The sequence below is a fragment of the Ambystoma mexicanum genome, chromosome 10, assembly GCF_040938575.1.
Source record: "Ambystoma mexicanum isolate Mex_15411 chromosome 10, UKY_AmexF1_1, whole genome shotgun sequence".
Classification (NCBI taxonomy): Eukaryota; Metazoa; Chordata; class Amphibia; order Caudata; family Ambystomatidae; genus Ambystoma; species Ambystoma mexicanum.
Genome location: NC_090932.1, coordinates 1252942042 through 1252963538, shown reverse-complemented (window position 1 = coordinate 1252963538; position 21497 = coordinate 1252942042).

The window sequence follows — 21497 nt, the reverse complement described above, 5'->3', positions numbered from 1 at the left end:
GGCTAATCTGAAGACTCAAAATGTCAGAGCATACCAGCCAGCCAGTGAAGGTCGAGGTAAAAAGGCCCCAGGCAGGTGGCGATGCTAAGGAAGAATCAAATACGCGAATAACAGGAAAATGAAGCAGATTCACAGTGAACAGACTCATGACCAGCCAGGGGCCAGAGGTACCAACGTCTGATGTCACCCAGAACCCGAGGATGCCATAACTCTTCCTTATAAGAACTACAGTTTCGAGGCCATCCTCAGCCAACTAATTGACACATAGCCCTAAAGGTACTGATTGATGGAAGGGAGACAGGGTGAATCTTGGGGCACTCCGCATTTGGGTGTCTATTCTGCATGCTGCTAATTAAAGTGGAGATTTATGTCTAGGGGTGTAACCCACCCAATCACAATGTACCAAATAATCTAGGGTCCTATAGCTTGTAGAACCAATAAGAAGTCGTAGTTGTAGTGACATCTATCACGAGTGATGTAGTGGGATGGGAGTAGACGCCCACCCAATAAGAATTATCCAATCTGCTCTGTTACCATATACAGATAGAGCACCTATACTTAAGATACCTTTCCGACCAATAGAAATTGCATGACAAACTTATGAGTTTTGCACGTCAAATGAGGATGAATTTTGCCTATAAAAGTTGCTGTCTGAATGAAGAAGTTGGGAGTTGAAGCGAGACAGGCGATCGCACCATTGATGATTACCATTTGTTTCCCTGTTTTCTGTACTTGTCATTAAACGGACTTCCCTTTGCCAAACCATTGAGTTGCCCTTATTGAAGTGTGTCAGAGTAAATGAATCCTGCACCCTACCCTACTCAAGGTGCAGCTATCTTGTCTTACAGGTAGTAGAGGGTGAGTTCTGACCTATTGGCCCGTCAGAGGATGCTCTGCCCTCCTGTACAAGAGGTATGGAAAAATGTGCCTAAGAGTTTTAAGGTGGTAGTGGCAGGTCTTGGAGACGTTGTTGACTTGGAGCGATAGGGTTAGGTCTGAGTCTAGGGTGCATCCAAGTTTTTTTAGTGATTTTGAGGGTATCAAGTAATTGCCCATGGCAGATGGCCAGGGTAGCGGGTGCGGAAGAAGTTTGGTGTTGCCACATACCATGATTTCAGTTTTGGAGGGGTTTAACAAGAGGTGGTTTGTTGTCATCCAGTGATCTATGTCGAGGAGGCAGGAAGCGAAGTCGGGTTGGCAGTTGGGTTTTGAATTCAGGAGTTTTAGGATTAGTTGTGTGTCATCGGCATAGTTGTAGCATAGGATGTTGTGCGAGCGGATAATTTGTGGGATGGTGGACATATAGAGGTTAAACAGGAGGGCTGACAGGCAAGCTCCTTGTGGAACTCCGTTGTTGACTGGTCGGGCGTGGGAAGTATGGGTGGAGAGTACGGTAATTTGGTTCCTATTGTTGAGGAAGGATGCTATCCATTTGAGAGGGTTTCCACAGATTCCCAGGGAGTGGAGGCAGTCAAGGAGGATTGAGTGGTTGATTGTGTCAAAGGCGGTGGATAGGTCTAGTGCCGCACATCCTGCAGAATCAGCTGTGTTTTGAAGGTCGTCCCAGATTGAGGTTAGGGTGATTTCGGTTCCATGTCAGGCTCTGAAACCTGATTGAGCGGGGTCTAGGAGATTGTTGGCTTCGACAAAGTCATTTAGTTGGGAGTAGGCGGTTCGGTCAATGAGTTTGGCAAAGAACCTGGTGTTTGAGATGGGGCGGTAGTTTTTGGGCTAGAGAGGGTCGAGGGAAGGTTTTTTAGAAGAGGCTTGACATGAGCAGTTTGGAACGCGTCAGGAAAAATTCATGAGGAGAGGGAGTCGTTTATGATGGTTCTTGCATGTTCTCCTGCGCACGTGGATGCCAAAATTTCTTTGAGGGTTATGGCTGGGCAGGGGTCCAGCGGGGAGCCGGATGGTTTGCGGGCAGAGAGAAGTTTGAGAAATTGGTCGGTTGATATTGGAATGAAGGAGTCGAAAGTCAGTTGTGTAGCGGTTGCAGGTGGTGGGATGGCAGGTAGGGTGGGTGGATTGCATGGTCAATGTAAGAGAGCTAGTTTGTTGGTTAGAGAGTATGTTCTTTCAAGAGCTGTGGTGTAAAAGCGTAGAGAGAGTGAATCGCACAGTGATTGTGAGGGGGTGGGAAGGGTGATGGTACATGACGGTTTGGTGAATTTGGCGATGATTTTGTGAAGTTCTTTGCTGGGGTTTTTACAGTTTAGGATTCGGGAGTTGTAATGGGCTTTTTTAGCTTTCCGGATTTCAGCCTTGTAGAGGTGATGGTGCCGGGCCAAGGTGGATCTGCTCAGGGCTGTTTTGTCTTTCCGCCATTTGCGTTCTAGGAATTTATATAGTTGTTTAGTGGTCTTCAGTTCTGGTGAGAACCATCTAGGAAAAAGGCCATGGCGAGCTGATTGCACAAAAAGGGGCTGGACAATTTGTCCAGGAGTGTGGAAAATCTGTATAAATAGTTGTGTTTTTTAAAGGTCCAGCATTCTCTCATCTCACAGCGTCTGCTTGCACACATTGTGGGGTGTAGAGAGCCAGACAGCTGCGTGTTAATCAATTTACATACATGGTAACTTTGGACTTGTGACTGGCGTCTTTCTATTATGTGGTATTAAGCCTCAATATTCTTTAATCTTTCAGATGGCGCCTGAATAGGGACCCTGAAGATCAATGCCACATCGCTAGACGAAGACGAGGCTACCGGACCAGGATCAGAGAGTGACGGGCGCCCTGCAAAATGAGATGTGATTCCTCCGCAGTACTGCATGCCCGATCCCTGGACTGTGAGCAGCATTTAGTGGGCATCACGACGAGGGTCCCCGTATCGAGGCCTGTTTGGCAAAAATGCCAGCCACAACGATTTGATGCCCGTATCGGACCTTTTGATTGATTTGAAATCAGGTGAGTCATACCCCGATTCCTAAAATCCTGATATTTGTTGCAAGTGTTGTCTCTGCAGAAACAAATGTAGCCAGGTAAAATCGCGATTTAACTATGCCCAGGAAATTGTCATCCTGTTGCAGGGTTTTATTCTGCAGGAAAAGACAACATTTAAACAAGGCCAACCGGTGCCACCCGAAGGGTCTCCGGCTTATTTAATGTAATCCATATATGACCTTGGAGCTATCGTATTTAATGACATTTGGCACAGACAGACCAGACATGTTTCCAAACTTCAGTGGGCAGTTTATGGTAGTTTTGAAATTTCCCGCCTAGAGCATTTAGAATCTTTATTGTTGAGAAAAAAGGCTAGGCCTGCAGCATTTGATGCAGTTAAAGATTGGAGAAAGGAAGCTATGCGGCAACTCAAAAGTAGAGAAAAGCATGCATGTAAACATATGACGAATTCTGAGAAAGCATTATTGCATGATCAGCAGAAACAGTCAGAATCCATTAGAGGTATGGATAGGGCTTTCCAACTAGATGTGCAAAAGATATATCCCTCTCAGGATTTTCATACATCAGACAAGTTAATTAATGCATTGTTGAATTAACATAGGACTGTTTCCACTGCACCACCTCCTTATATGCCTCCCCCATTGTTGTTCCTCCTCCCCCCGTTGTTGTTCCTCTTCTTCCCATTGTTGTTCCTCCTCCTGCACCTCCACCCGTGCCAACAGTTGCTGTCCCCATAATTCAGTTTGCACCACCAGCGGTATTACCTCCACTACCCATTGGACAAGAATTGTATGAACTCTCTTTGTCAGGTGGTTCTGCTCCACCTGTAGTGGTTGAAGGGGCGGCAGCTGATCCAAGAATAGTGACTTGTGGCACAGTATCTAAAGACAGAAAGAGAGAATTGTATACATGGGCTAAACAGTACACAGAAGAGGGTGATGAATTGGCTGTTTTAGTTGCGATTTCTGATCAAGGGGGTATTCCTGAACAGAATATATTGATAGAATGGATGGGAACGTATTTAGTTGATATATGGAGTGATTTGACAGACATGAATGTCCCACAGGGGTTGAGGGATTTGAATGTCCTTTCCCGCTCAAGGGACATTGCGGCGAAAGTATATGAGCATGTAGAGAAGGTATTTGAGTTTAAAAGGGAGCTAGATCGGTTACAGAAAGATGAGATGGATGATAATGGATGGCAGTCTTCATATGTGCAGAAGCAAGTTCTTCCTCCATTGAAACCAATGAGTGAAGAAATGCGCATTTGCAAAAGAGACGCTCTTAGATGGATTTCGGAGGTTTCAATCTCTCCCATTGTAGTACATGACACGTTTAGTCATTATGCTCCGGCAATTCAAAGGAAAGTGTTACAGGTGATGGTTGAGTATTTACAAGATGAATTTATGAAGAAAAAGGTATGTTGTCTGGCAGATTTGATGGTTATTTATAAAAGAGCATTTTCGCCCAATACTGCTTTGACTGCTTTATCACTTGATTTGGCCTTGTTGCTTAATAGATGTTCAGATTTGACTACTTTACAATTGCCGATGAAGGAGGTTCCTCTGACATTTGTTTTGAAAGTAGAGATTCTTGCTAATGCTGCAGCAGGAGTACCTGCCACCACTATAGAAGCACAGAGGCGTGGAGTCCAGGCACAGAATCCCAGTCTGCCCCAGTCTCTATTCTGCTTCATTGCTGAGAGGAGCTGCAGCAACTTTTGGTCCTGTTTCAGTTTCCACAAACTTTATTTAAACCAAACCTACGCGCAGAGTGCGGCACAGAGTCCAGGCACAGATTCCCAGTCTGCTCCAGTCCTGTGCAGGCTGGAGCAGGACATGGCGGATACATCGAGGCCAGGCCCCGTGACGAGGTGCAAGACTCTGCAACAGCAACTTATGATCAATCCTTGGACCATCGCAAAGACATCAAGCGCGGGTCATGCCATGGCAAGGTAAGCAAACAAACTGTCACATTGCTACCTAATAACCTAGACACTAATTCAGAATCTCCCTCTTCTGGTTCTCTGTTGACAGTGGTCGAGAACAGTGAGCACATGCGCGATCACGAACAAGAACATGAACCTGAACCTTTGCCACCTGAGTTGTAGTCTTGTGCCCCCATCACAAATAAGCTAAACACTTTCCTTTCTTTAACTGATCTCGAGCCAGTCTCTGGTCTGACCTTTGACTGCTTAGAGACACCGGCAAGTGCTGAACACACGTACATATATTTTTTGCCATTTGATGTCACGGATGCTGAACTGATGTTTATATCAAATATTGACGTCCAGCCTTGCTCTAAGAATGAAATCTCTCCTACACACGTTGATAGCAATTTTGCGGGAAAAATATGCTGAGAAGGGATCTGTAATTTTGGGGGGTCCTGACGATGAGCTTGACCGCTCCATCCGGGCAAAGAAAAGCACGCTTCATATAGCAGGTGACCTGAGCCTTGTTATTTTGGCCACAGAAGAATCTGGAAGCTCTGTCAGTAAAATTGTCCACATGACCTAAAAGGCAGATCCAGTTTAGGCCGTGACTGTTGAAGGCGCTACCCAAGTTGAGCCCACTATCCAAACAGATTACGAGGACACCGAGGGCCCCGATACAAAACAAAGGAGCAGTCATACACTGAACACTGATGCAATAAAAAACGCCAATGAACTCATAAATAAAAACAAACCTACAAAGCAAGTTGGCACATCGAAAGAAAAGATTGTCTATGCGACCCCCTGTTTACCAACTGATATTCGAGGGAACCCCGCATTGGCAGGTTATGATTCGGCTTTGATGGTGCCTGAGTTGGCCAGCGATCGTGATCTGCCTGGCAATAAGCAGTCGATATTGACACCATCGGCGCCAATTAAAGATCAAACAAACGACTCTCAGGATCTACATGTTGTGTTTGCCGAGTCTGCTGAGGCCAGTATACTAGGACTAAAAATCATGAGTGAACGGAACAAACTGCCTATTCACGCAAACATCGCCTCCTCTAAACACAAAAGAGGTCAAATGTTAACGACTGCTCAACCAGCACTGATTCAATCTCCTTTAAAATGACTGGAAATACAAAAGGAAAACGCCAGCACCCGCAGCTGAGCAGTCATAAAGTAGCAGCAAATAGATCTGGTGCCAAGCAACAACAAGGGACAATGTCCTCGACAGGAGAACCGAATGAAGATTCCACAAACTCCGACCGGCATTCTGATGCTGGGTCAAGGACCAGCCTTTCTGCCGCAGCCTTAACTCAAATCCATAACAATGTATTGGCTGCATCATTACTTGCCATGATCCCATTCGTAAAACTATACGAATCACTAAATGAGGTAATTCGCGACCAAGCCGCAATGTTGCAGAATTTGTCTAAGAAAATGGACTAAATTGAAATCTTTAACGCCTTTCTCCAAAAACAGATCATATGTGAAGCCGATCTGACAGAGCAGTGGCAGCAGCTGCTGTGTGACCTGGCGGCCCGTCACCACTGCCAAAATGACAACCTATCTGAAGGTTTGCTTGATGCTGTCAAATGGATGCGCCATAACACCAGAGTCATCCCTAGCGCAAACGCAGGTAACCACGAAAGAAAAGGGTTAAAAACTGACTCTAACATTGACACATGTCTGCCATCCTCAATCCAAATCCGAAAATGGGCTTCAACAGTTGTCCAGCACAACACAGCTGCCATTGCCAGGTCTACAACCATGTCAAATGTACATGTAGGTGATTCCATTGCTGTGAAATCAATAAGGCCTGTTCAGGCCATAGTGCGTGGGCTTAGCCAAGCCACACACAATCTTCAATCAACTTCAGAGGCAATTGATTGTCTCGACACTGGATCAGCACCTGGGGAAGCCACAATTGAGTCTCAAACCTGCAATCAGGTCCCAAATGACTCTTCTAGGAGCAAATTCACCTCTTTTGGCATATTTACAGGAGCCTCTAAACCAGCACAAAGTATTGAACAAGCAAAGTCCAACAAATTCATCAAACCTATTGTGGCCAAAGCGACCTCAATCCAAAACACGACAAACAAAAAAAGAAAGATGTCTGGGCGTACCAACGCAGAGAAATTAATTTGGAACTTGTCATCGCCTCACATAATTAGTTTGTTTAACTGCACTACCAGAGTGAAATCCTCAAATGTATCGATTGCTGTTAACAAAGAATCACCCACGACAACCTCAAAGGGCAAAGTTAATCCTGCAAAAAAATGAAGGCGAATCACCTCCGATGAGGACTCTGTTTCCATTCTATCTTCCTCCCCTGCAATTAACTTGTGCGACTTTTCAATTTATTCACAGCAAGAAGATTCATAGGGTGAATCATTAGCAACAACAGCGCCTATTCATCACTCTCCACCTACTCAAATTCCAGCTAGTTTGCCACAAAGAAATGAGGCTCACCATTCTCAGAGGTTGAGTGTTGACACGGTCCTCCACAGTAATCCGGTTGGAGATGTACGAGAAGTAGCGCCTACAAGTGAATCAATGCTAAATCCTAAACTCACTTCAAACCAATGAAACCAGCGTGTGTACTACACTACGAGGGTTCATTCGTCCAAAAGAAGTGTTTCAGCAATCCAAACTCGGAAATGATGACTTCAAAACATTCAAGCCGATGACAAGGAAGTCAACCTAAATCAGACAAACGTACTGAAATTATTCAAGTGCATTCCTTCTCTTCGCACTATACATTCTGGCGATATAAAGATAGTAGAATATACCACTGAGAAAACATCTGACCAAGTACTACTTCATATTGTTTCTGCCAGAGTACGAAACACTATCTTGAAGGCAACTGACAAACTACTCTTTTTTGGTTTCGACATAACGATTGAACCAGATTTTCAAAGCAATCGAGCCTCGAAACAAAACTCTAAACCGTTAGAAGATCCTACTGTCGAAGTAAGTTCGATATCACTAAGAAAAGCAATGAGTAACACTCAGACCACGCACCAAAAAGCGGTCCACCAGGGCGTAGTGTACCCCATCAAGGAATTATCATGGGGGAGACGGCATCAGCAATAGCCATGATTTAACGCGGAAGAACGTCCGTGTGTGTGCCTATCATGAAACACACGCGGTTTTGCGCACTTATTCAACAATTTTGAAATCTCCCTTGACAAAGTATTTGTAATTTGCCTTCAGAAAACGTGGCTGCATGTCGCGCCAATGAGGGATGGATTTATTACTTATCTTAATCCAGAAGTAAAAAGTTCTAAAGGACGTCCGTATTGAGGCCTAATAACAATGATAAAAATAACTCAATGGTGGTCAGTGCTGGAGTCAGTTAATCCGAATCCCTTTGTGTAAATCACAATAATCCATACTAAGGAAAAGTTGAAGAAACTATGTAAATATCTATTGATCATAAATGGGTACTGGAACCCTGTTAAAATAAGTACCAAGAACTTTGTGAATTCAGTCATTCAGTTAGTTGATCGAATATCTTTGGCTTACAACAATCTTTCCATCATATGCTGTGGCGATTTGAACTGTTCTTGGTTCGAAAGAGACTCTGTCTGGCAAAATTACAGGCGCACGCCACATCACGCGGTTCCTGTCAGAGGACAGATCTGGTCTTCTGCAATGACAAATCGAAACTGCATGATGCTGAATGGCAATGTGAAAGGGGATTTGCCCCCTCACTCGACCTGGCACCGTGGGGAGAGTGAGAGCATACTCAACTACTTCTGGGTGTTCCATGAACTTGGTAGAAAAAGTCATCGATTTACAAGTTCTTTTGATGAAAAATAGCAATCATAATCTTCTGCGATTATGTTGCACGATGGAATGGGTTCCCTTTGCGCAGAGATATCAGGAGTCAGTCTCCACAATGCTAGTGGCAACCGACTTTGCATTAATGCGACCCAAATAAAAAACTTAGGCCTCCAGGTTGCAAACCTTGATTATATGCAGGGAGTGAATTACAAGCCATTGTTAATTGATGATGGGCCTCATTACACGGTAGGCGGTAGGGATTTAATAGCACACCATCAGCACACCATCACAAGCCAAGCGGACATGCCAATAGCGGCATGGTAAAGCCCCCAAAATCCCTTACCGCCATGGCGCTAATACCGGCATCGCGAACCAACCGTTAAGAGAAAGGAGCAGTGTTCCCACCTGCCACAGGTGGATACAATCAGCACAGGTGGGGGCAAAGGACACTGTGGCAGCACAAAAGGAGCACACCACACTCCTTCACACACCCCTTCCCACACCAAGATGGTCCCAATACTAGTAGAATTACATGGGCTGGAGGACATGATTGCAGTGCAGCAGCAACAACAACAGGCAGCACAGAGGAGACGCAGGAGGAGGAGGAGGAGGAGGGCAAGACAGGCCCAGCAAGCACCACCACAGCACCTAATCATACCACAGAGGCAGACACCAATCCCCAGGATCAGAGCCAGTCCATTTAACCTAACCCCTGAGCAGATACACACCCTGTACTGTCTGGACCGGGATACCATCACCAGCATCGTGGACATGATACATGATGACATTGTGAGCCTCATAAACATCAGAACTGCCATCCCCCTCTACTAAAGGTGGTGACCGTGCTCCACTTCCTGGCCATAGGCACCTACCAGCATACAGTGGGGCACATGCATGGCATCTCACAACCAGTATTCTCACGCACGCTGAACCAGGTACTCGATGCCCTCCTGAGGCATGCATCTGAACACATATTCATGCCTCGGACTGCCCAGGAGATTGCAAACACCATAGTTGGTTTCTATTCACTGGCAGGCATCCCAAGTTGCATTGGGGCCATCGACTGTACCCATGTGGAATTGGTGGTCCCACATCACAATGAAGTTGTCTACCGAAACAGGAAGCAATTCCACTCCATCAATGTCCAAATGGTATGTGACGCAAACAAGATAATCACACATTGTTGTGCCCGATTTCCCGGATCAACCCATGGTCCTGCGGAACTCAACCATCCCACGCTACATGGAGTGACAAGCTGGACAACGTTTGTGGCTACTTGGTGAGTAGCAGGGCAAGCACATGGTAGTGTGATTGGGGGGGGATACATACTCCAACTGGGTGTGATGGGGGGAGATACATACTCCAACTGGGTGTGATTGGGGGGAGATACATACTCCAACTGGGTGTGATTGGGGGGAGAGATACATACTCCAACTGGGTGTAGCTTGTCATCCGTAGGACAAATGCACATACACATGTACGCCAATGTCCATCTGGGAAGGCCGCAATCTACCTGAGATGAACCGACATGCAAGCATAAGCTACACAACATAGCGAAAAATCTAGGTCTACAAACATCAAACATCCATCCACATCCACATTGCACAACATTCAACACCACAAAATACACAAGTTTCCTACATGCCGTCGAGACAGTCATACAGAATCAGCGCTGCACAACCACAATAATGCAATGTGCCCTTGAGTGCATGCAAAGGGATCACCCCTACCCATAGTATTGTACCACGCACCTATGGCACCACTGAAGTGATGCCTCTCAGCATGGCAACATAAATGTTTGAATGGCAGTACACTAGCAGTGTGGTACCAATTCTACCTGGGCCCTTGGACACGTAAGATCGGGCCTCACCCAGGACATGTCAATTACTTTAGGAGGCATCAATGGGGCATGTTCACTTGCAGGGTCGAGCTCAACTTTGCACATTGCAGTCACACAGATCTTCTGCATGCATGCTGTTAATTGTGGACTTCAATCACAATGCAAAGTCAATTTGTGTGAAATGAACAGGCCGCTCTTGAGGTGAACAGTAACCAGTCCCCATTCGTCCCCCCGGCTATCCCCTGAAGAGGTGGATGCTTACCCCTGTACGGAACCCACAGAACAGGCACGATGAGGACTACAATCATGCACATACCCGTACCCGCATCGTGATCGAGCAGACTTTTGGCCTTTTGAAAACACGGTTTAGGTGCATTAGCAGGTCTGGTGGCGCTCTCCTGTATGGCCATGAGAAGGTGGCCAAGATCACCATGGCATGTGTCATGCTGCACAATATGTGTATCAGACGGAATGTGCCACTGCCCCTGACGTAGAAATGGAAGCACCTGATGAGGATGATGATGGTGATGAGGACGGAGTTGACGGGGATGCAGGTCATGCAAGATGGGATGGCCAGGAGGGACGTGCTGTGAGACAGCATCTGATCAACCAAATATTCTGAGTTACATTTTTTTTTTTTTTTTGTAGGAATGGATATGGGTAGTAATGCACTGGTGTCTGTTTGGAAGCGCACAATGGACCCTGTCGCCAATAAAGTACACATACACAATGAAGAAGTCCAAGCCTGTGTATGGATCAAACACCAGTGTATTAAAAAATGTAAAGAAGTAAGAGTGCATGTCCCCAAACATCCCACCACCCTTCCCCCCTCCCCCACAACAGCCCAAAAACACCCTTCCCCCCACACCGCAAAACAGCCCAAAAACACCCTTCCCCCGACCCCCCACAACAGTTCCTTATGTGTCTGGCACAATGTTGTCGTCCAGCTATACACGTGGAAGCTTGACCATGCATTCCCTATTTGCCATTGCCACCACCAGCATTAGGAGGCTGGCTAGATGTGTGCCTCGTGGTGCGTGAGGAGCGGCGGAGGGGGCTTGTCTGCCTCGAACTGGCGGATGAGGAAGTGGCTGACTGTCCTGGTGGTGGTGGTGGTGGGAACTGGCGGTCCATTGCGTCCGCTATCCGTGTGAGGATAAGTTGTACAATCTCCCCACACAGCCTGTTTGTACAGGCCTCCATCGCCTCCTTGGAGTGCCTGGCTGTCTTGGTAATCTCCGCCCTGAGACGGGCAGCCTCCTCCACATGCTGCCCAACCAGCACAGTTATGTCCTCTTGGTGCTGGCTGATGCTGGCCAGGTCGAGGGCACTGTTGCGTTCTGGTGGTGTGGCTGCTGCGCCTTCTGATGCAACCAGGACAACAGGTGACGCCACCGGTGGGCTACTGAAACCTCCCATGTTGTCCTCGCCAGGGACACTGGACCCAGGTGTCTGCTGTGGTGATGTCTCAGAGGTTCCAGGGGGGGTTGGGGTGTGGATCTCCATGTGGAAATCTGTTGTATCCTCCACATCTAAGAGTGGTGCAGTGGCTGCCGCCTCTCCTGTGGAACTAGTTGCAGCTGAGGATGGGCCCTCCGTGGCTGGGATCTGTGATGGTGGGTTAACCTCAGGAGGTGGGGCAGTTGTTGGTGGTGTGGACAGTTGCATCTTGGCAGTGGCGCTCCACGGATGTTTGCCACTCTGCATGTGGACTCTTCTACCTTTGCCCCTTGATGTCGTGGGGGTGTCCTCTGCGTCCTGTGCCCTTGATTTTTTACTTACAGGGGGTGCCTGAGATGCAGTGCCAGTATCCTCACTGTCTGTATGTGAGCCTGTCGGGGACAAAGAGGGGATGGTATTGGTTACGGTTCTATGTACTTAATGCAGTATACGTTAATAATGCAGTTGTAGGCATTTGGACTTTGGTAAGGATGCAGGTGATGTGTCAGTTCAGTGGCTCATCCATGCATGGTTGTGTGTGGCACTTGTCTCTGGTGATGTGTGCATTTGTGTGTGTACATGGCCAGGGTTGTATGCATGTGTGGATGTTTGGGCATCCATGAGGTGATTCTGGGCTCACATTTGGGGGGACCTGAAGATTCACAGTGCATACTTTCATGTGTACACTCACCTCCATCTGAAGTGGTTGCCACGCCATGCTCCATTGTCCCGACTCCCTCTATTGATTCCACTCCAATGAGGTTGGCGCAGGTCTCTTCCCACTCCTTTAATTTAATGGGCGAATCAGATCCACCTGCTGTGGCAATGTTGTGGTTTGCAGACAGGATGCGTCTGACCCGGAGGCGGAGATCATCCCACCACTTTCTGCACTCACGCACATTGCGGGGGGTGGTGCCCACAGCACTCACTTTCAAGGCAACCTCTGCCTAGATTACCTTCTTTCGTATGAGGGTCTCCTGACGCATGTCGCTCGCAAAGACCACAGCGGCATTAGCAGCAAGGGTCTGTGTGAGCATTATTAGCTCCTCCGTGGTAAACTTTTCCTTGCGCTGCCGGTCCGTGGTTTTTTTAACAGCCTTAGGCATGTCGAGGATGTCCCTGTGGAGTTCCAATTGCAAGCAACTCAAAACAGGTCCAGTGGGCAGAGGATGGCAATGGATTGTGTTTTTAAAGATGGCCGCCATGCTCCTTCCCGTTCCTGTGCGACGACGCTATTTCCGGTTCTGCAATTTAACGGTGACCGCTAATAGCGGTGACCGCTATTTGCATGTAGCGTGAGGGCGGAGGTGCTATCTGCACTTTCGTTGAAGCCGGTAAGGGACTTTTTGGGGACTTTAGCGGCATGGCGGTAGGGTCATTACCGGCATGGTGCTATGCTCGTGTCCGCGTACTCGTAATGGTACGCTATTAGCGCCCTCTTGCATGGGCGAACATGTTAATAGCGCCATGCCGGTAATTTGCGATTTTTACTGCACAACGTGTAATGAGCACCTATACATTAATGTCATCCAAGTAGCAAAGAAAATATTAAGATAAGACATGAGACAGCTGAAAAATAATCTGTCCAAAAAAGATGCGCAGGATGCAGTCAAATACAGAAGAAAACAATATCGTAACTGGGCCAAATCTCAGGCCATAATAATCGACCAACATTGAGCTGAATTAATGATGCCATTATTGGTGACAAAAAACACGAATCATCAGGCAGATATTGAACACTATTCACACAAAATGTCTGTCTATAATTTCCAATGAAATTTCAGGTGTGGCTTGGGAAACCCACTTCGCCACTGTATACAGGAAGCCTCAAATAAAACCGGTTGTGATGATCATGTCTTATAATACCCCATGGGCAGTGAAAATGGCACACCACGAAATTGGTGAGCCATCCAAGGGTTGAAAACTCAAGTGCTGCTGGCGCCGATTTAATAACAAACTTGATGCTAAAAAAGCATCCAAAACTTTTGGCATTCTTTATTGAAAAGCTGTTTACGCAAATATCAACTAACAAACAGCTCCCTGAGTTGTGGCTAACGACTGTTGTGGTCCCAATCTACAAGAAGGGCAATCGGGACGATCCTACGAACTATCGCCCAATTGCCCTTCTCGATACCATAGGCAAGGTCTTTGGTTCCTGCTTGCGACAAAAGTTGGCCTTTTGGGCTCAATCTACAATGATCTCGGATATTCGTCAAACCGTGTTTACTGAGGGAGTTGGAGTTGAGGTCAATTTGTTAATTTTGAACATCTTGAAAGTTGAAGTCATGAAGGTAAAGGAGAAACTGTTTCTCGCCTTCATTGACATGAAGCAAGCATTTGATAGTCTCAACCGTGGAAAGCTTTGGTTCGGAATTGCAAGATAAAAAATGTCCGGTTGACATACTTGAACCAGTCATGGCACTCCACTCACACACATCAATACGTGTAAGACTAAATAACAACGGCAACCTATCGGACATTGTTAAAACTGAGAAAGGAGTCAAACAAGGTTGCCCCCTTGCTGCAGAACTGTTCAAACTATTTCTGTCAGATCTGCCAAGACATCTCGACGAAGTTCAGTCTTTTTCAGCGAAGAACAACAACATGTCGGTGAAATGCATAATCTACGCGGATGACTTGGTCTTGATGGACCACACCCAGATTGGGCTACAGCGCTTGCTCACCAAACTGCATGAGTACCTAGCAGTTAATGACCTCGAGATAAATACATCCAAAACCAAAATCCTGAAAATTGGAGGTCCTGGCAACAAGAAAGACAAATCATTTAAGTGGTCAATTGCTAGCGAAACTTTAAGCATCGTGAATTCCATATGGTATCTAGGAATTCAGTTTAATAAGTCAATTGGTGAATATCTGTGGATTCTTGATCTAAAAAACGGACGTCGAAGTTTGCCCTGCAACGCACCAAGAACCACAAAGAACACAGCAAATTCACTTTAGCGCCTGTCTTGACCTTCTATCTCCAAAAAGTTGTTCCAGCCATCGTATTTAGTGCCTAGGCTGGTTGGAACATTGAAGAAAACATCTGACAGCTGCTAGAGGGCAGTTTCTGGCTATGGGTGCTGAATTTGCCACAGTCCACTTCTATGATAGCCCCACGGCACGAATTGTCTCTGAACTCACTCTATACCACGGTCCTGTAGAAATCGCTCGCAGCAATACGAAAAATGCACATGACTCTTACAAAGCTGGCATATCAGATTTTTGCCAATGGAAACACTGGCATTCAATCTGGCCTATTACAAACTTGGCTTGTGCGGTTGCATAAAATCTTATCCGCGGTGGACATTAACAAATTCGATCTCCTAGGTCGATCACAACTCGCAAAGAAAAAGTTTGAGACATGGTTCTGGATCATGAACTTGGAACAATGTGCACAACTTAATTCTGCATTGTATTTGGGCGCTGGTGGAAACAAACTAAATATCCAGCCATAATACTTTCTGCATTGCCCATCACGTCATCATCGCAACCAATTTCTAAGACTCAGAATGAACGTTTTGAAAATGAAAGAAATCTTGTGGTAAAGACTTGACGAAGCAGTAAGAGACAATCTTTGCCACTTTTCTGGTCTTGATATTGAATCACTAAAGCATCTAATAATTGGCTGCGAAGGCACTCGCAACCAACAAACTTTGCACCTTCAGAAATTTGCTCCCCAAAATAAAGACATGGAAGCCTGGTGGTCAGTCATTATTGCACGCAATAATATAAAATTATCTTGTGCAGTGGTTGACTATATGGATAACATTTTAAAGAAGGAATCAACATAAATACTGTGACATAGAGTCGACTCCCCAAAGCTATCTCGACAAGAAGATGGGGAAACTTTGATTTAATTAGTTGTAGATGAGATTCTAGATCCAATTTCCTTTTTTTTGTATTTTTTTGGGGACATTTTTGTTTTATGTGGACGTCACAACAGACAATTGACCTGATGAATGTTTGAAACAAAAGCTTAAATCATCTGTTTTGAGCTGAAGTTTTTTTTCAATAAAAAAAAAAAGAGAACCACGTTATGTCTCACAGTTTGTCCATGTCTCATTTTCTAGACAGGAAGTGAATACCATTAGGCAATCAATTCCATATATTGGCAAGAATCCAACAGGATTTAATAAAGAAATTGAATCTGTCTTGCATTCGTCAGTTTTCACTCTGGGTGATATAGATTTGTTGTTTCCCGTGATCCTTCCTGCTAGTTTATGGAAGCAGATTAGAACTGTAGATGATCAGGCAGGGATGGATAATACATGGATGCCTTAGTACGAGCAGATTGGGAAAGGAATGCCAGTGAAAAACCGCCACAGGTGATATTGATGTTGCGAGACAGAATAGTGACTAAATTAAAAACTCCTGTTCCTGAAAAAAGAATCATTTGGGATAAGCTTACGGCTTGCATGCAAGGGAAGTCATAGGGTGCAACTGAGTATTTTAACAGATTTGAGCAAGTATTTATGGATTTTAGTGGTCAATATTTAAGTATGAGCCAGGGAAGAAGCTATTTGCTGATAAGTTTGTGCGTGGATTGTTGCCTGAAATCCAATCACAGATCATGACATCTGAGAGTGCGTGGCAAGCGAAATCAGAACCTGAAGTGTTACACATGGCTCAGTATTATGAAAATAGGTTTAATACAGAGAAGGATAAGGTAGAATAGAAGAAATGAGACCAGAAGACTAGAGTGTTATTGCAGCAGATAGCTAGAGGAGCCAGAGGTGGGAATACACAGTTCAGAGGCCAATTTACACTACAGGGTGGTGCACAACTGGGTCCCGTACACATAAACCAGTGTGCATATTGTAGACAGGAGGGTCACTGGTGAGCACAATGCCCTATCCTACAGCAGAGATCAAATAGTACGTATGGTGCCTTGGGGTGACAATCCAGAGGCCGTCCTCGTAGAAATCAGTTTGCTCAGAACCAGCAGACACCATCACAAGATAATCAGCAACAGAGTGTTAGTAATGGGAATATTTTTGATAATCCTTCGAATGTCTGTTTTTCTGAGGATTTTGCATCTGACGACATACTTTTCCGTAAGGACAGCACGAAGCAGGGTCTGGAACCGATACCTATTCCGTCGATCAGAAAGGGCCCTATGTTGATATTAAGGTGGGGAGTAGGGAGCATCCCTTTTTGATTGATAAAGGAGCACAGAAGTGTTCTATTGATCATTCACAGGTTCCAGATTTTCTACTGTCAGGGCAGAGCAACATTTCTGTAGGGTTCTCTGGTATGCCAGTGGTTAGTCCGGTCTCTCGGCCGGTACCAATTTCACTGGGACCATTCACTGATTCTTGTCCATTTCTATTGACAACAAATTGTGGCAAAAATGTTAGGAGTGAATATAGTAAAGAAATCGAATGCTGTGATTTACTGTTCTCCAGATGGAGTGCACTTAACAATTTCGCCCCAACAAACGTCCGTCCCACAATTTTTGTCTATGCCTTTAGCAACTAAATTGAATAAGGTTCCGACATGTTTATGGGCAGTTAATGATAATGACGTTGGAATTTTACAAATTGAGCCAGTTAAAATTTTTTTGAAACCAGGTGTTAAATTGCCACATATCCCGCAATTTAAAATTTAGGTTGAAGGTGAACAGGTTTTGAAGAGTATTATTTCTGATTTCGCACAATGAGGTGTAATTGAGGAAAAATTGCAGAGAGCGTGTGTAATAGTCCGATTTTACCAGTTTACAAAAAAGGGGATAATACAACTCCTTTTTATTTTATTATTGATTTGCGTGCTATTAATTAGGTTGCATGCAATGTCACCACAATTCGGACTTTGATTCCAGCCACGGCTGCACATTTTAGTGTTTTGGATTTGAAAAACGCTTTCTTTAGTATTCCTGTATATGTTGATAGCAGATATTTGTTCACAATGACCCTAGGAGGACGCTCGTTCACATTTACTCATGTGCCGCAAGGGTACACTGAGAGTCCAAATATCTATAGTAGAGAGTTGAAAAAGCAGTTTGAATAGCTTGAGTTGCCTTCCACTTGCATGTTGTTGCAATATGTTGATGATCTACTTCTAGCTGATGATTCTGAAGATACCTGCAAAGAGGACACTATGTTGCTGCTTATTCATTTAGCAGAACATGGGCATAAGGCTTCATTGAAGAAGTTTCAGAATTGTCGACAGGAGGTCGCCTATTTGGGCTATCTCCTGTCGAAGGAGGGAAGAAGACTGACACCTGAACAGATACATAGCATCTCTGATATGTGTTTTGCAAATACAGAGAAAGAGGTCAGTGCTTTAATAGGCATTGCCTCATATTGTAGACAGTGGATCCCAAATTTTTCGTTGTTGATAAAACCTATGTTAGCACTGACAAAGAAGGACATTTGTTTGCCTTTACCATGGAACATGGATTGCCAGAACACTTTTGATTTGCCTAAGGCTGCTTTGAGTTCAGCACAAATTTTAGGCACAGCAAATTATGAAAAAGGCTTTGTTTTGTATGTGCATGAACGTGATGGATGTGCTTTGGCTGTTTTGACACAGGAACATGGGGGCAAGAATAGGCCGTGCAGCTATTTTTCCTCCACGTTAGACCCTGTTGCATGCGCTTTGCTGAGATGTTTGTGGCTGTAGCTGCTGCATCTGTGAAACAAAGTGAGGGTATGGTTTTAGATCACTTTTTAACCGCGATGCTATCCCACTCCGTAGATGTTCTACTAAAGAGAACATAGACGCAACATCTCACATCAGCTAGACTAACAAGGTACGAGCTGATTCTATTTGCTCCGCATATTAAAATTAAGAGATGTTGTTCATTGAATCCGGCTGAACTATTGCCTTCTCCAAAAGAGAAGAATTGCAGTGACGAAATGTCACGATTGCCTTTTTATTAAAGAACAAGAAACAAAGGGCAGAATTGATTTAATTGATACACGTTTAATGAATCCACAAGGGTAGCTATTCTGTGATGGCTCCTGTTTTAAACTACTGGATGGTACACCTACCGCTGCTTATGCAATCACCACATTAAGCACTGTTGTGGAGAGTAAACAAATTCTGCATAACTATGTGCAAGCTGCAGAGATTATTGCATTAATCAGAGCTTGTGAAATTTCTGAAGGGCTTAGTGTAAACATATATACAGATAGCCAATACGCATTTGGGGTGATTCATAATTTTGGCCGACTATGGGCTGAGAGAGGATTCTTGACATCAGATGGAACAAAAATTCAACATGGCACTCTGATAGTTCGGTTGCTATCAGCACTTGCGCTTCCTATACAACTAGCAATAATGAAGTGCGCCGCACATCAGAAAGTGACGGATGATGTAGGAAAAGGAAATGCTTTTGCTGACAGAATAGCCAAACAGACTGCTATTCATTTGCACTAAAAAATGTACAGGCTCGATTCAGAAAGATGGGTTACTGATACTTGTATGATCGACGATGGGGTTAGCAGTGTAAAAGAAATTCAGGCTGAAGCTACTCCAGAAGAAATCAAACAGTGGCCTGAGGGTCCAATGAGTTTAGATGATGAGGTTTGTTGGGTGGATAATGAGAAGCAAAGATGGATGCTCCCCAATGCCCATGTCACTGCTATGGTCACCATGGCTCAACACCTAACACACATATGTGCTAAAGAGATTTGTCAACAATTAGATCCCGTCTGGTATAACACTAATATTCAGAAAACTGCTCAATGTTTAGTCCATAGTTGCAAGATATGTTTCCAACATAACAGTGGGAAGGGAACACTGACACAGAAGAGCAGTTTTGGTCCCCCCTCCATGCCTTTTGAGGTGATCCATTTTGATTTCATTGAGATGGAACATTGACAAAACTATAAATATGTCTTAGTTGTGATCTGTGCCTTTAGCAAATGGGTTGAGGCTTTCCCCACTAAAAGACGCCACAGCAATGTCAACGGCAAAGACCAAGCTTAGGGAATAGTTCCCTAGGTTTGGCTTGCCGAGAGTAATTTGGTCCGATAATGGGCCACGTTTTATTACTGCTGTCATCCTGCAAGTATATGCAGGATTACAGATCGATAAACAGTTGCACTTGGCCAGACATACTCAGAGGGCCGGCCTTGTGGAAAGCCATCACGGTATCTTAAAGAATAGAATCGCTATAGTCTGTGCACACAGCAATCTGAAATAGCCGGACGCTTTGTCAATAGCCTTAATAGCGATCCGGACGACCGCACAGTCAAAGACAGGGTGCTCCCCCTATGAGATTGTCATAGGGAGACCAGCCAACGTATGAAATGCACCAAAGCCCAAACAGTTGAAAGATATTGAGTATCCGCTTTTGTCTGATTATTGACCAGTTGACTCAAAACTTGTGGTTGATTAACCAACAGGTACGAGCAGCCCTCCCTGTAAAATAGAAGGGTCGAGGTCACCGACTCCAAGCTGGTCAGTGGGTCTTGGTGAAAAATCTCGAGAGGGGCTACTTCCTTGCACCTCATTGGAAGGGACCCCATCAGATCCTTTTGGCTACACAAACTGCAGTATGAGTGACCGGAAAGAAACACTGGATCCATGCGACACATGTGAAGAGGATTTCTTTTCCTCTGTCCTATGACGAAGGAGAGGAGAAGGGAATGGATGATCCTGACGCTCATATTGAGCCTGCTTTGAGCGACACCGAGGGTGCCAGGAAAATTCTTCCTGAGTCCGTGAGGCCTGCGGAGATTGCTTCTTCTTCTTCAATTTCTTCGTCACCGTCGATCAATCTTGTTTCTACTTCTTCATCTTCTTCAGGAAACGATAATGCTTTGTTCCCTAATCATTCTGTACCTGGATTTTAAGGTACAATCTGCAACCACGGAACAGGATTTAGATTTAGGGCCTGATGACATTACATTAATGTAAATAGAAAAGTAAAGTGCAGCTAGGATTCTGTACCCACAAGAAGCACACAAGAAACCAATGTTGAGCCAGTCCCTCGTCATTCCTCTGCTGCATACGATAAGAGGTAGGGACCGGCAAAGTTACCTTCAATCAAGATAGGCCACGTGGTCAAGTGCCACCCTGGGATGAACTAAAAGAGCTTAACAGTGAGGCTTCTTAATGGACACTGAGAAACTATGCCTGTGTTTTGGGCCACTTGTACTAATAAGGATACTGATAGTTTTGCTGATAATGAGTCCGCCCATCGAGGGCCATGGTCCCCTAGGAACAAATGGATACTGATCACAATAATAGATTGTATTGTAATTACATTACATTAACACTCGTATTTTGGTATCTGGAGAGTGCACATCTGCTTGATATTTTATTGCCAACTGCAGGTGTCTCCACTACATCTCCACATTATGTGCATTTGCACACTCTTTGTCCTTGAGACCTCCAACATAGGGGGGTTATCACAACAACACTCTCCTGATGATCATGAATGCCACACATGGCATTTTTAATAAGACCAATTGTTGGATATGTTCACATCTGCCACAACATGGGGAAAAGGGATTGGGCTGGTATATACATCCATTCCCTCTAACTACTGCTTGTTATGCTTTGCTTAGGGAATTATTCTTTGGCCAATGGAACGATAGTGTCAGTGGGAATTCTGATGGCACTAATCTTAATGAGTTTG